The sequence below is a fragment of the Anoplopoma fimbria genome, chromosome 5 (genome assembly GCF_027596085.1).
Source record: "Anoplopoma fimbria isolate UVic2021 breed Golden Eagle Sablefish chromosome 5, Afim_UVic_2022, whole genome shotgun sequence".
In the NCBI taxonomy this organism is placed as follows: Eukaryota; Metazoa; Chordata; class Actinopteri; order Perciformes; family Anoplopomatidae; genus Anoplopoma; species Anoplopoma fimbria.
Genome location: NC_072453.1, coordinates 9910671 through 9927862, shown reverse-complemented (window position 1 = coordinate 9927862; position 17192 = coordinate 9910671).

Sequence of the window (17192 nt, the reverse complement as noted above, 5' to 3'; positions counted from 1 at the left end):
GCAACACTGCCATCTTAAGAGCTGTGTCTCAAATAAAAAGGATAAAAAGAAACATGGCAGCAGCTGAAGAGAGTCGGGGGGGAAACCTCCTCGGTTTGCTGCAGCGATGCAGAAGTGTTTGTCACACCAGAGGAGGCTGACAGAGTGATACCAACCAAAGGAGGAAGAGGAAGAGGAACACTGCTTCCAGCCTGGTTATCACAAATCACAATCCTCCATGAACATGTTCCAGTGGAGGGGGGTTATGGCTCCTTTTTGGTCCACAAATCTAAACTCAATGTCACGTCTGGAGTCAATCTCTATGTGATTTAAAGTCCCCCTCCACGCCATAATTATCCTGTGATTTGAGCACATAACAATCGTTGTCCCCGGTGATGTCGGCGCTCGTCTGGCTTTGAATCCAGCATGTTAAATACGCACAAACAAACCTTACGCTGATGAACCTGCAGACGTGATGAATTTATCTCACAACAACAAGAAACAAAACAAATAAAAACAGACGGAGAGGAGTTGTTGGTGTGACGGTAATGCCACCTGATAGGCTTCTCCCTACCAGAGACGTCTCTGACATAACGAACCCTCATCGAGGACAAAACCTCACAGCTGTGAGAAAGAAAAAAAAAAATCTGTCTGAGATTCAGTCTTTGAGGGAAAGTTGTCAAACGTGTTTCCCACTGCACTAGAAATGCCTGAATGTGTGACAGCAGCAGGAAGACCTTGAAGTAACCTTCTCTCACTCACACACACACACACACTAAAAGCACACAGTGTAAAACCCCATGACAGGTGTAAATGTCTTAACTATGGGATATTAAAAGCTTTAACAAAAGGCCATTTTTTTAGGCGTCTTATGTGGAACAATTCTGTCCAAACAAAAAGCTCCTGGTGCTTCAGAGGAAAATTTAAATAGAGACATTTTGCAAACGCTCTGTCAAGAATAGGAATGGGTATCGTTGGGATTTTATCAATACTAGTAGTATTATCGGTTCGGTTCCTGATCGATGCTCTTATCGGTTCTTTTTAAATATTTGTGAGAAAAAAAGAATTGCTTTATAATTCTTGTACGTAAACAAATAGTCTTTCTTGAGCAGCGATCTTTATGAATCTTTTAAATACATTCTCAGTTAATCAATTAGCTCATTGATGATCTTTGATTGATGATCCTGTTCTTGTGATCAAACTAACGTTACCTGCAGTGGACGAGGATGGACGGCTGATCTCCAAACAGTAGAAAACTGATCATATCTGCAGACTGTTCTGCTTGTTGTCCAGATGTTGTGATGAACTGCTGCTGTTTCCTCCCTTAACTTGTGAGGGTTTTAATGAGTTTGAGACCGGTAAATCTGATACTGAATCCATACTCAGGGTTTTTACTAATTTAGAACCGGTTCCTGTTTAGAACCCGGTTTCAGGGGGGCATCCCTATTCAAGAAGAGCAACTGTGATTTGAAGATCTTTTAACTAGTTTTAATACAAAAAAAAACAAAAAACTGACCTGAGAGAAGAATCTTCAACTCCGATAACAAACCTCTATTCGCTGCAGACATTTTGACCTTAAAAAGCAGGAAAAGCACAGGTGTAACTAATAACAATAAAAACATTTTAATATATATTAATAAACTCCATGAGGACAGTGAACTTTGTTGGACATCACAAACACACTGACAAGCTGTTTTTAAAGTCACATGCATGTGGAATGTTCGTCCACACAAATGATGTACAAAGCAAGAAATAATTAACTTTCTTGCGACAAACAAAACATTTTATCAGACAAACTGTGATTTTGTTGGATGAAATGTTTCAGATGAAGGAAATTAAGCAAAGCAAAAATATAAATCAATTTGAGAAACTCTTTTTTGAGAGGTACAGGGATAAAGAAGGAGCCTTATCTCTCTCAGGACTGTGACACTCATTGTTCTTTTATTTTACTTTTGTTTTATATATTAAGCTGATTATTTTTGTGTATGTGTGATAAACATTAAGTTCATTATTTAAGTTAAAGAAAGGGGAAGGATCTTTTTAAGTTCTGCCTAATCCTTTTCATAAGAACATATATTATGTTTATTTAGAATTTGCTGTATATGTATATTGTTCATGTTATTGGTTATTCTTCTTGTCTGTACTCATTAGTCTTTAAATTTAGATTAGATGCACTTTAAAAAGTGCATCTAATCTAAATTAGGAATCCGCACATGCCGACAGCAGGACGCTGGTCTGCTAAACAGAAGGAGGTATTTATTATTATTATTAGTTACAGATGTGTTGGATGAGTAGAAGAGTCTCCTGAGAGAAACATCTATAGGTTGTTCTGATGTAAAAAGTCTCTGGTGGGACTTTAAGAGGCACTTCACTTATTTAACACTTCAAAGTCAATTCACTATTCACAGTGAGTCACTGCTCAGCCTGTTGAAACAGTCAAATGTCCTCTGAGATTTGGAAGTAAAGCTTCACCACAAACATGGGACCATTTAATGATTTTATATCACAATTATCCTCACCAAAATAATTTCGTAACACGATATTACACCGATAATCATTAGAATATGCTAAAAACCAGGTGGCAAACCTCCAGTTCTGCCGAGTAAAATGCGGAAGTGTCTTAAAGCTGCATTCTCTCTACTGTCCATCAGGGGGCGACTCCTCTGGTTGTATAGAAGTCTATGAGAAAATGACTCTACTTCTCTCTTGATTTATTCCCTCAGTAAACATTGTAAACATGAGTTTATGGTCTCAATCTCTAGTTTCAAGTCTTCTTCAATACAGCATGATGTTCATTTAGTAAATTATGGTCCATTTAGAGTCAAACAGACCATAAAGCAGGGTATACTTTAGGGCGGGGCTACACACTGATTGACAGTTCTCTACCAGAGACGTATACAGCGTCTCTACGTCAGTCCTCCTCAGTCCAAATATGGTCACTTCCTGTTCATTGGTTGCTAAAAAACAACATGGCGAGGTGAAATCGTCGGACTCAAGGCTTCATAACGTTAGTCCACAAACCAATGGGTGAAGTCACGATGACTACGTCCACTTCTTATAAACAGTCTATGATTAAAACTCTTGCACTCTGGCACTAAAACATACTGAAATCACCTAAACCTCACATTTAGGTAGTAAAATAATATATTTGTGGCTTTGGACAAATCTTTATAGTAAAAACAAACAATACGGTAATCATAAATCACAAGGTCCCCCTAAACACGTCGTTGGTGTGGCATCTAGCTCTGTTAAATAAAATGAGTATCGAGACGATGGTAAACCAACGACATCATGATGAGTTCAAACGTCATCTTGTAAAATGTAGTTATTGGCGAGAAACTTCCTTCATTTCCAGTTGTTGAGGGAGATTTTTTTTACAGCAATATAGAATAGATATTATAGTTCCCTCTTTAAGTCTCACTCTAAGCAGCTTATAATATATAATTAGAACTACTATTTATATTTTTTATGAAAGAAAGTGATTAAGAATAAATACATTATTTTACTTCCTAATCATTTGAATTGTGTGTTTTAATGCAAAATAGCAACTACAGATGACAATAGCTAGGTTAAAAGGATAACATTTAGAGTTGTTTAAGGGTTTACTCTGACTTTGGGACTGTTTTTGTTCAGGACAGTTTGAGGACGGCGGTGAAAAAGGTAAGTCTGGAGTATAGTTGTCAATTTTAGTTCTTAATAAATACATAATAGGCCATTCAGTGGCTCTTTAGAGGGAACCCTCCTTTAATGCATCTGGTGTAGCTGCAATTTAACACTTAAATTGTACCTGTAATGTTAGAAATCAGCTCATTCTCACTCAGCTTTATGTCTAATAAAAAGGAAATGCACTAAAATCACATCAATGTGCTCAGACGCCTCTAATGTGGTAAAAACATTTCACTGACAAATCCTTCAGAAAGCTTCCCGTCTACACACACATCTGCTCTGTCAGTGATGTCACTCCTCACACACCACTGTACCAATCTATTATGTAGCTGATGATAAAGACTGTGTGTGTATGTGCAGATAATTACAAAAATCTTGTGTGATTGGTGTGAAAGCGGTGACGTGGTTTGTGTCCGGCCCTTCCCTGCTGCAGAGGACATTAAATGATCCCACATCACTGTTCCCACATTAGCAGACCTGAGGTCGTTATCTGCACTTTGTGTCCAGCGACTGTCGATCGGAGGAGAAAACGAGAACGGCTGCTGCTGAGAAAAATGTGACGCAGTGGATCGCAATTAAGCTGATTTACAAGGAGAAGCAAACCAGCGTCTCCTCCTCTCTCTGCTCCGTTTTCTTCCTCCACTTATACACAGCTTCATATAAAAATACTGATGACAAAAGCAGAAAAAGGCTGCTTCACTGTTTTTTATCCTACTTTTCATTGTCAGACTAGTTTTATTTTCCCTCCAGGCCTTTTGTATAAATATCATTCGTCTTCATACTCGGGGTTTTTTGCCTGGTTGTTTTATAGAAAAGAAAAATCTCCCTGGGTCAGCAATGCTGTATAATGTCATCAGCATCTGTCCTCCAACAACAACAACAACAACAACAACAACAATGATAATAAGAGGTATTTTCTCTTTTTAAATGATCCTCTATTCTCTTATTAAAGTACTCAAGTTTTCAATTTTCCCTGGTGTCTGAATCAGAGCAGAAGAAATGAGTTTAGGGTAAAAGATGTCGTCGCCACGTTTTTCTGTCTCCTTAAAATTACGTTACCATACCACAAAATTGTTAATTACCTTTCAAGGGAAACATATTTTGTCGTAGATTACGTACGCTTTTGACGTTTTACAGATAAGTTTCACGTATGGAGGGGGTTGGGTTGGTGGAACAGTCAAAATACAAATTGTTGTTTTGTTTCGATTCACAACGTTAAGCACTTGTTTAAAACTGTGACCTTGAAATACAAAGGACTCTCACACAGGAGACTGCTGTTCATGTCCTGTGTAAAACAAATTACTTTTGTTGTGTTTTTGTTTTGGTCATTTTAAACCAAACCACAATGTTTTTTACCAAACCCAACAAAGTAGTTGTGTATGATTTTTAGTTTTGTTTGAGTTTACGACGTTTATTACGTGTTTCAAACTGTTTCAAACTGTGACTGTAATCTTGGAGAAAAGCCATTTCCTTTCAAACACAAAGGACTTTCACCCAGGAGATCGCTGTTAATGTTCTGAGTGAAACAGTGTTTTTGTTGGGTTTTTGTTTATCTTGTTTCAATTTTATAGTAATTTTAAGCCACAGCACAATGCTTTTCACGAACCTACTCTTGTCGCTATTGAAGCGTTTTTTGTTTTGTTTGAATTTACAACATTAACCACATGTTTAAAACTGAAATCTTTATGCAGGAGAAGAAAAAAGGTTTTCCTTGAACCCTAATTGTGAGTGCAACACAAGGTTGCACATTTCATAAAATACTTTTAAGCCATGTATGTCCTCCTGCTGCATGTCAGCAGCTTATAAGAGAAAAGTCAAGATGCACTCGAGGGCAAAAGCAGGTCGAGTCAATAAAATTTTAAAGTGGATGGAAAGATGTGTCCTAGAAATAAAAGAAAGTGGGGTTTTGTGCTTTTGACCAGAAACCACTTCAACAGAAACAGAAGAGTGTTTCTGTTGTCCACTCTCCTCATCATGAGTCCACTCTCCTCATCATGACGTCCGACTCGCTGGCAAAACATCTAAACGTTTTTTGATCAGCTTTCTTTGGTTCAAGAGGAATAAATTAAACAACATCCGCAGACCGACTGCCAAGACTATCCCGGGTCGGTGTTACAGAGCCAGCGGGAGAAAATTAACCGACATTTATTGTTAATAACTCTCTGCTGCGATGCGTCGTCAATGTTTCATTGCTATCCGTGACAGCGGAGGCCAAGTTTGTTTAATTATACACTAAAAGTCTCACCTGAGTCTGCAGCCGTTAAAGTCCTCTGATAATATCGTCCAACAGAAAAACAGCTACATGCATCCACCTCACTTTATATCAATGAAACAAGTTTCCATGTTTGACGCTGCGGGGATGAACACTTGTCCTTGAACAACAAACTGAATCTCTGCCAGCTCCACAGGTGATGCGCTCCCACTCATAAGCCAATAATCCCAGGACTCATCACATCCCCTTCAAAACAGGAGCGTCTGTCCTTTATGGAGAGATTGTGAAACACAAGCGTCCAAACTAACACTTGAAAATAGAGACACTATTCACAAAGATGTGAAACAACTACAGACATATGTAAAGTCAAAGTCTTCCCATTGTACAATAACTGCAAAAACAGCACAAAATAAAGATCATTGTGCATATTAAATATGATTAGTAGTGACATTTGATCATTGGGATAAATAACCATTTTTGGTGAAAGCGCTTTTGAAGTTTTAAACTAGATACATGTTGAGAACAAGATTAAAGACTATTCGACCACTGAATGTGCATGTCCTGTTACTAAACACTGCTAATTCATTGGTTGATGTAATATTCTGTTTGTTTCAAGTCGGTTACTTGTCTATATAGCGTGAAATATTTATGTTGTTTTTAACTTCTTGACGTTTTGTTTTGAAGTCAGTTATTTGTGCTTTTACGTGAAATGGTTCCCTCTCGTTTTGGCGAAGACCATCTCGGAAAATAGATTGTAAATGGGACTCTTAAAAAGGAAATAAAGAATTAAATGAGCTTAGGTTGTACATATATTAGGATATAAATCATTAGGGAATACTCGAAGAAAAGACACGACTGTAAGCACAAATATTAATGCAGACACTGGTGGATTATTTCTACTGCAAAGCTCAAAGGGTTTAAACTTTTACTTTACTATGAATTCATTTGTGATTCGAAGCTTTACCCTCTTTCTTACACATTGTAAAATGATGAGGTGTCTCTGCGGTGCAAGGAAACCGAATTTTTAGTTTTGACTTTTCGACAAAGGAAGTCGACGTCGAGGATGAAAAAAACCAAAGTCTTCTGAGTCTGAATGTCAGAGAGCAAAGCAAACGTAGCCCCGAGTCAATGTTACAGTCGTCTCTCCATCACCTGGTGGCTCCACGGCAACCGCATCAATCAGCCCTGTGATGTCGACAGCTTCCTCTCTCTCTGCCCTTCATCCTCTCCTCCCTCTCCCTCTCTCTCTCTCTCTCTCTCTCTCCCCCTCTGACTCCCTTCCATCTCCTTCCACAAGTCAACAAGTTTGATCAGGCCGACATGGGAAAACTGCCGTTTTGGCTGCTGCTCTCTGACAGATCCTCGACGCCGTCTCTTCTCTTTTTGCTCCACAGTCACTTGTGATTCCAGCATGCTTGATCTGCTGCACCACCACCACCTCCACCATCCTCCTCCTCCTCCTCCTCCCCCTCTCAACCCTCTCAACCCTCTCCTGGGGAGCTGAGGAAGGGCTCTGGCATGTCATTGAGGTGACACGACTCTCACAGTCATGCGGCACAAAAGGAGATAAGTTGGAGTATTCTGCGTTGTTCAAATTTAATCCTCTCAGCGATTTTCCGAGCGAGACGGCGGCGCAGGATGTGAAGAGCCGAGTATCGAAAAAGACACGTCGAATTTTAGGATAGCTGGGATTTCTTACCTTTTTTTTCTCCCCTACAAATCTTATCTCCCAACGAGTGTTTTGGGTGCTCTGACACAGATTCGTGCGGCGTGCAGAGAGGAGGGGTATCATGTAAATCAATACAGATTAAAGATAGTGAAACCTCCATTTTGCCCTCTGCCAGCCTGCAGACAGCTTCCTCTGCAGGAGCACCAGTTTGTGCCTCTGTCATGAGATAAGAGTCTTCTTTTTCTAGAGAAGATAAATACCTTCTTACTCCTGGATAACAAATATGTCATCTGCTGACCAATAAAAAGGGTTATAACCCATTTTTAAAGTCTTAACCACATGAACTAATCATAACACGGTAGCCGGGATACACATATCTCCTTGATAGTCTTGTGGAAATGGTGTTTGAATTATTCTGAATGAAAATACTAGAAGACTGAAAGTGGTAAAAACAGACAAACGCATTAAACTTACCAGACGTTGTACAATAAACAGGTTAAAAAACATACAATTATTTATTTGTTTACTATATTTTACTGAAAATGTTCATATGCTCTATTTTTAAACTCTTTTACAATCGCACTATGTTAATCATCAAGCCAAATTCCTTGTATGTGTCTAAAGTCTAAATGTAAAATCTATAAATCGTTTTCATCTTGCAGAAGGTTAAACGTGTTTAAGAGTTCTGAAAACATCTTTTAAAAAGTGAGTGTTGTTAAACGCCTTCATGGGTTTTTGAAAATTGTCCGGCATAGAGCTGGGCGATAAATCGTGTATCGTATTTACTCAACTAAATTTGAGGGGTTTGTTTTCGTTTTGATGGCATTTTTGCATTTAAATACATACTTGTATAAAGAGACACAAAAAAAGGAGAGAAATGGAATGAAACCGTGCATGAAAAGTTCCAAAAACCAGAACTGTTGACGTTACATGTTACGCGTCATGAACCACGAAAACCTCCAAGAGCTATTGTCCAAGTCTACCACATTAAGCTATTACAGAGAACACAAAAAAGTCTGCCTTCAGTCAAACATGGATGATAGCTGGCTATAAAAGCTGACTCACGACGGTCTTGTTAACTTCTAAATAGCTACATTATACGTTTTCCAAGAAATCATTCGGCTGAGATGGAAAGCCACTCGAATCCTGACGCATCTCGTCTCATGACCAGTTTAGTAAGAAGATCAGCAGAGGAACACCTGCACCTTCTTTTCACAAAGGCTAATGTTTCATTTCAGTTGATTCTGAATATTCTTTTTTGTTGTTACGTCATTGTTTTAGGGCGAAGCAGCCGACCTCCACGATAAAAACACTGCGGGAAACCTCCTCTATATTACACCAGCCAGAGCTACATCATATATTCACACCCGAGTTAACAGGACTGCCCCAACTCCAAAGGCCTGACTCATTTAAATCTATTGATCACATCCCAGAGGGGGATATATTGGATTTTATGTTTTGCCATATCTCCGATAACTAGGCGGGGATTTGCTTTTTAAGAAAAACAGATGCTTTGTGACTCAAAATTAAATATTATTAATGATATGCACAAACCCACCTAAATATCAAATTTGTTTTCTGTCATCACAGCTGGCTGTTCTGTCTTCCAAGTGGACATCAATGCATCTCTATTTATAAACCTGCCGCAGTCACATCCAGTAGATCTAGTCACTCTTTCCATCCCTCTGACCAACAGCAATAAATATCCCTCAATAGCCTCTTTCATGCTCTGCCCCAGATGCCAGAACACCGAGAGGCAGAACATCAACCGTCTCCGGTCCAACACAGCCGGTAAACAAGAGCTGCTGCCAGACGCAACCGACACCAGCAGCCACTCTAAACACCCCCCCACACACACACACACACACACACACACACACACACACACACACACACACACACACACACACACACACACACACACACACACACACACACTCACACACACTCAGTCCCGTCACTATCTGCATTTCAAACACACTGCTGATATTTCAAACGTGCAAACACAGATTATTCTGACAGAATGACTCAATCAGAGGCTTTTTCTCAACATCACAGCTAATTAAAAAAAAAAAACTTCCAAGACGCTTCAAGTGAGCGTCCCAGATTTGAAATATTCACACACTGCAGTGCTGCTCGGTGACAATACCAAATAAAAAAGTGGCCAAAGATGTACTCTTTAACTCCGAGAAGAGGCACAGTGTGCATCTTTGAGACAGGAATGCAGGCAAGAGACAGATGTTGCAGCAACCACACAGACAGCATCACACTGAGGAGTTGAGGGTGGTGAGGGTGGTGGTGAGGGTGGTGGTTCCCCCCCCCCCCCGGAGGCGTCAAAAGAAGCTCACTCAAGTTATTCAAAAATACCTGCAACTACAGAACGGACGGAGAGAGAGGGGACATGCCTGGGGAGGAGGAGTTGCCCATTCTCCGCCTGGATGCGCCCGTTCACCGCTCCTCTTTATCTGTATCTCTGATCTTGTTCCAGAGATCTTCTTCTTCTTCCCTCCGCTCGTCCTCCGCTGTGCTGGTGTCTCCAGGTTTATCCCTTCCTTCCATGCGCGTCCATCACTGTGTGTGTGTGTGTGTGCAGAGGCGCTCCTATCCGTGTCTTAGCATGGCCACTGAGTAAACTCATGTTTTATGGATGCTGAGCACCCCCCCCCCCCCCCCAGCCTCTCTCTTAAAGGGCCGGTGTCAGCCCCCGGATCCCGGCTGCCTTTGATCTCCAGACGCGCCGTCGTTTGTGCGTAATAGCGCACGTGTGCGGGATTGGAACCTTTCCTTTTTCTCCCTTTCATGCAGCCGAGGAGAGGAAGTGATAGATGGAGGGATACAAAAAAAGAAGAAGAAGAAAGAAAGAAGAAAAAAAGCAGATGTTTCTCTGACACTTGTTCAGCAGACAAACTAACAAGGGCGGTGAATTATGAATGCAAGTGGAAAAACAAACGTACTGATGTCGTGAATGGGGTGTGAGGGGACTCTGCAGCTGATCTGTGTGTATAAGTGTGTGTGTGTGTGTGTGTGTGTGTGTGTGTGTGTGTGTGTGTGTGTGTGTGTGTGTGATGTGTGTGTGTGTGTAGTGTGTGTAGGTGTGTGTAGGTGGGCGTGCCTGTAACAGAGGATATTGTCAAAGTAAATCCTGCACCAGCAGCAGCTGTAATTCAATCCTGAAGTGAAGGCCCATGAATTAATGAGACAGTGTGTGTGTGTGTGTGTGTGTGTGTGTGTGTGTGTGTGTGTGTGTGTGTGTGTGTGTGTGTGTGTGTGTGTGTGTGTGAGTGTGTCCAGGGTCAGAGGGGCTGTATGTCATGCACACTATGACACCTGATAATAGGATCTCTACGTGGAGGAGAAAGAGGAAATGTTTGGTCACCACAAAACAGGATTAAAGAGGAAACAAAGAGGAGTGTGACGGGTTGATCTCAACGAAACTAACGTGGTCAAATAAATTAAAAACAACTTAGTGTTCAGCTGTGAATCCGGACCAATAAAAAGTGCTTGTTTGTTGCTCGGTGGCCTGAATTGACTTGCTGGTAAATAAAACATGTCGATAAATTAAAGATGGCGCTCTTCTGGACCTTGAGAGAACGGACGCTCCCCAAGCTCATAACGCTTCAGAGTGTCTTCTCTTTACCCTTGAGGGATTCCACACACACACACACACACACACACACACACACACACACACACACACACACACACACACACACACACACACACACACACACACACACACACACACACACACACACCTTGCGACAGGTGGATAATAGAAAATATATATCAGGATGATGTATGCTCGGCCTCGGTTTGACTCTCCTGGATGATCTTTTTCTTTTTTTGTGAAGAGACATTCCGAGGTAATTAACGCGAGTCACAGCTCAGCGAGAGACAAATAGCAACCTGAGGAGGAGAGGGGAGAGGTGGGTGTAATTAGGGAGAGAAGTGGGATAGGTGGAGGAGAAAGATGAATGTGTGGGTGGGAGGTTTACTCCATGTTTACCGGGGATGCACCTGAAACTACCTTTTGATCATCGATTATTCTCTTGGTTGTCATTTGTATGTTATAGTTTTACTTTTTTCTTTCCTTTTCATCCTGGTCATTTGTCCTGATGGTGCCTCGTAGCCTATTATTAATAAAAACAAAACAATAACTAAGTATTTGATGATCTTTTCCCAAACCTAAGTAAATAAGTTGTGTTGCCTAAACCTAACCAAGATGTTTGCTGTGAAGATAGAAGTTTATTTTGAAAAGACTGTATTCATGCAACGAGCATTAATTCACCAAAAATGAGGAGGAACTTTTTGTAAGATATCAGATGTGAAACTAGAAATTAACTTTGATTTCTTTGTCGTATAATTTGCAAAATGCCTTTAAGAGATTTTCTGTGGTTATTTTAACCCAAAAAAATATCTCTTTCCTAAATCTAACCCTAATTTGATGATTATTTTCTTTAACCTAACTAAGTATTTCACAATCTTTTCCTAAACTTGACTAAGTATTTTCGGGATCTTTTACGAAACCTAACTAAATAGTTTTGTTGCCTAAACCTAACCAAGATGTTTCCTGTGAAGACGAAAGTTTATTTTGAAAAGACTGTATTCATGCAACCCTTGTAAATCAACACGTGTTGCTGGACTTTTGCAGGAAATTGACAAAGGAGTAACTTTTCATGAGACATTGAATGAGGACATAGAAGTAATCAATGATGAAATTCATTGCCAACTATATTTAAAAATCAATTAAATGAGTTGTTGCAGCCTTAATATTTACATAAAATATATCCCTTTCAGTTGTGAAATCACTGAGAGCTGTGAGGAGAGGAAGAAGACGGCTGTTAAGAAAAACCTTTTTCGAGTTTGAGAAGGTGACAGGTGGACGAGCTGACGGGCTGACAGACCGGATGAATGACAGACAAAGAAAAGAACCAGACAGATGAAGACAGACGGAATAAATACAGAGCAGGGACAGACAGACAGACAGACAGACAGACAGACAGACAGACAGACAGACAGACAGACAGACAGACAGATGACAGGATAATTACACATTCATGGATCCCCAGTTGACCGGCGACAGCTGCGTCTGGCCGGGGAGCTGAATAATGAATCGTGGGATGAAGACACAAACTGTAACACCAAATACATCACCCACACACACATCACACACACACACACACACACACACACAGCAGCAGCAGTAATTAACCACAGACAGAGGAGAGGACTTCAAAAAGACCGATGTGCTGTTCCTGGAAACGTCCAGATGCCGAGAAAGAGGGACTCCGGTTCAGGTGAGGAGAGGCAGAGACGTGAACCGACTCTCTCTGAGGGTAAATACATAACCGGTACATTTTCAAACCAGGAACAACAATGCAAACGTTCAATCTGGTGTCAAAGTAGGGCAAAGATTAATCATGGTGGAGTCTGGTTAAATAAAGGGCGACCTTTTGTAAATAAGCTGTCGGTACTAAACCCAAGATTTTTTCTTCTAGCGCTGCACAACTAATCAAAATGATTCCTATTAATATTTCTGCTTCCCGCAATTAAATGAACACGATCAGCTGCAAAATTGATTTAAAAAATCTTTAAAGATTTCATAGCTTTACTTTTGGCGAGCTGTTATGTACTGTAATATTACTGGTTTTAGAGAGCAGATGGGCAAAATGCAAATGTGCTGAATTCAGATGAAGAAAAAACTTATTTTAAGTCTTTTTTTATTTATTTATGAAAAGATGTGTTTAATTAGCAGGGATGTGTGGCATGAAAGTTAAAGCTTTGCTCTGTTGAATTAATTTGGGGGTAAAAAGTTTTGTCAATATATCATTTTGCTTCTATGAGATGCCCTTTGAATAAAGAATAAGCTTTATTTAGCTGCAAAGATTTGTACTTTAAGCAGGAATGAATTATAACATGGAGCTTGAAGCAGTTCATTTAAAATTGAAAGTGCAATAAAATGACTTTGTCCGTAAAATAAATAAATAATCAGGAACTCAATATTGATCAGAATATTGTGATTATAATGTTGGCCATATTCTTGCAGCCCTGGTTTCTTGTACTCCTGTAAAATGCAAATCTCCCCTCTGGTTATCAATAAAGTTGGCCTCCTAAACGCTGAATCATCAGTCGAGACGCCCCGAGCTTCTGGGCTCAGACGGATTGGTACCGAATATCAATGGTGCACAAAAGTCAAACTTTTGGAGTTTACTTTTAAAGTCTTAATTTACCTCAACTGAAGTTTTTTATGTTCATTCTATGTTTATCTTCCTTTAATGTAAAGGACTTTGCATTGCATTTATGAAAGGTACTACAGAGTTAAGGCTTATTATTATTATTATTATTATTATTATTATTATTATTATTATTATTATTATTATTTAAAATGTGCATCTTAAAAGTTAAAACCTGAGTCTGGAGTAATAATAATAATAATTAATAATGTTATTTAACAAAAAAAGAACACACACAACTATATATGTTTATATATGGATAATAAAAGCAAGATCCAAATCATCAAATAAGTCTTATTTTATCAATGCTTTCAGGAAGAGTGTACATCAGTCTCCTCTGCCAACTAGTGGACAAAAACACAAATTAATATGATCCATTGAAAACATGGAAGCTCTTTTTCTTCAGCACCTGCATAACTACGTTGTTTTAAGTATTTTCATGCATCATATCATGGGATTTTTCACATTCTGTTTGATAATGAGTATGAGTCGCTGGTTTTACATTAACGGGTCATATACAATATTGATTCAGACATATTTGTAGGTCGATTGATTAAAGTTCTGATCTTTAAGACTGGACTCATGCAGAACATCTTTACATCTCGGATCTAGTCCTTCAGTAGAAGAAGAAGCAGACTTTTGGTGGGAAAAGATTGATGAAGAAGGACTTGTATGCGGATACACTAGAGGAGGAATGCACTTCAAAGAAAATCAAATTAAAGAGTGCTTCATAGTAATTGCATTCACACCTTGATACATTTAATTACTCATAACAGCAGCATCAAGAGCCCCCATCTCCTGCTGGAGAACGATATGAAGCCTGACTGAATCACAAACACTTTGTCATTAAAGCAATCATTTAACATAATACATTGGGAAAGTCTGTCATTAAATACTTTTTGTTTTTCAGAGGATGAGAGAGTCGACTGGGACCCAAACGTCTTTAAATGAGGCGTCTGGTTTCGGCTGTTAAATGTCTGAAAACCCTTTTTTTTATTATTTGTCATTGGTTTGGTTTTAATTGACTCATTCTATTTTTATCTTTCACAACAATCCTGCAGATGTTTTGCATGAATGTCAACGATGATGCTGAAAAGTAGGTCGGGTTAACACTCTGTTGTTTGAATGAAGTTCTAGACAGAGTGGACAGATTTTTAATGACTCTGATGGTCATCATTTAAAAATGATGATTGAGAAAAACAAAAAAACAACGTAGAATTTGCCAACCACAGCTGTAGATTTCCTTGACTTTAAACTTGGCTTGTTGATCCATAAATGTTTAAAGAAAATGCTCCTCTGAATGTAGTTTCCTCTGAATGTCATGTAATGATCAATAACATAACCGGGACGCAACGTCTCCATAAACCTAATGTACACTTTTAGCTGCTGGCGGTGGAATAAATTGGAGAAAACTGTGAATTCAGAAGAGAGAAATGAACCTTTCATTGTAGAATTAATGAGTCTAAACACAGCTCGATAGTTTCCCCTCGTCTTCGGCGTTTCGCCTGTTTTCCTCCCTGCAGCCTCGAAAAAAACACACAAATCACTTATTTATGAGGTGGTTGCTGCATTTTATTTAGTAAAAGAGCTCATTTTTCATTTTCTTTTAAGAACTCAGATAATTAATTTGTTTTATTTGTATTAATTATGAATTCATAATTAAATAATCTTCTTTTTTCATGCCAGCTGCACATTATGTCTCTTTGTGCATTTTATTGCTTTTTGTTGTTTGTTTTTTTGAGTATATGGTAAAGCTGACATGCCAGAAAATGACTTGGTCGTGCATCGCTAAATTTTTGTAACTTGGCACGCAAGATCACATGACACAAATAGTTCACTGATAAAAACATTATTTACATGTCAAGGGATTAAACAAAAATATGTCAAATCATTTTTAGATGCTTTAGAAACAGGAAGTCTTCAAAAGTCTTTATTTGAGTAAATATTTTGCAGCCAAATTAAATTGTTTACATGATATTCAACATTTGTTTCTTAACAATAATACACCTCTTTATTTACAGGATTTGTATATTTTTGCCAGTTACACCTACTGTCAATGGGCATAACTTTGGATTACAATCATTGTCTTTATGGTTTTTTTACAGTTCATTTAGTTTGTTCGCCCTCTGGTGTTTGAGAGAATAATGCAGCTCACAACGCAGAGAGTATAAACGCCTCCGTTCATGCTCGGAGCTTCAAACAAATTCAAACAAATCAAAAATACAGGGGACATAAGTTAAAATCAACAATTCTGATAATTAAAAAAAATGTCAAGTATTTGCTGATTGCAGCTTCTTTAATGTGGTCAGTTGTTTTTGTTTTGTTTTTTTGTTTCTGTTTTGTATTGCTAATTAAATATTAATGGGTGTGACGGACATTTTCTTCTATTTTAAGACATTTCATTAGTAGTGGAAATACAACTCAAGTACAATTTTACTATACTTGAGTATTTCAGTTATTTGCTCCCATCTCCCATTTTACGCTAATACATTTATTTATCTATTCTATTTGATTATCTTATTTAAAGGCTACCCAGCAGAATACAAAGTAATTAAAATTACCCCTGCACTAACCGGCTGTAACATTAAAGTATTCGACACATGAATGCATCAATAATTATAATCCAATAATATAATATACATTATTTCTTAAATGGGTCATCCTATACTTTTTGTACTTCTACATGTTTACCCTATTTTTACTTCTGAATACTTTTTTTCCAGTACTGCCTAAAGTATTTTTGGAATTAAATTGAGTTTTTAGTCTATAATTACACATATAATTATACGCATCCTTTATATATTTATAGATTAAAAAAATATTATTAACTGATCAACAATTAATCTAAAAAACAACAGACACCACAACCGTTGCTAACTGTCCTAACGTTAGCTAACAACACCAACGGTCCTAACGTTAGCGAACCTCAACGTTAGCTAGAAACACAAACGTACGAACAAACCAACGAACAGACGTTAGCTTACCGTTAGCTTGCTAGCTTGCTCATGCTAGCTCGCTCATCCCTGAATTGTGTCGCTTCACGGCCTCGCCGGGCGGTGATTCAGATTGGGGTTAGGTTAAGTTGTTTTGTTTATGTAAATCCTATCGATTGTAAATAAAAGTAGAATTTCTAAGCATAATGATACTGACTTGCTTAATATTAATACATACAGTTTTTAACAATATAATAATGTAGAAATATATGTATAGGAAAAATAAATAAATAAATATTTTTATGTTTATTTATTTCGGTTTTACAAATACACATGTATTTAGAATATTTAAAATGTTGTAGAATTGTAAAAAAATAATGTGGAGTTTGAGGAGCAGGATATATTGGCATTAACTTGTCTTTTTAATTTAATTTTGTATTATTTATTTTTGTATTATTTGAATTTTTATTCACTTAAACCCCCTAAATCCCAGAAATATT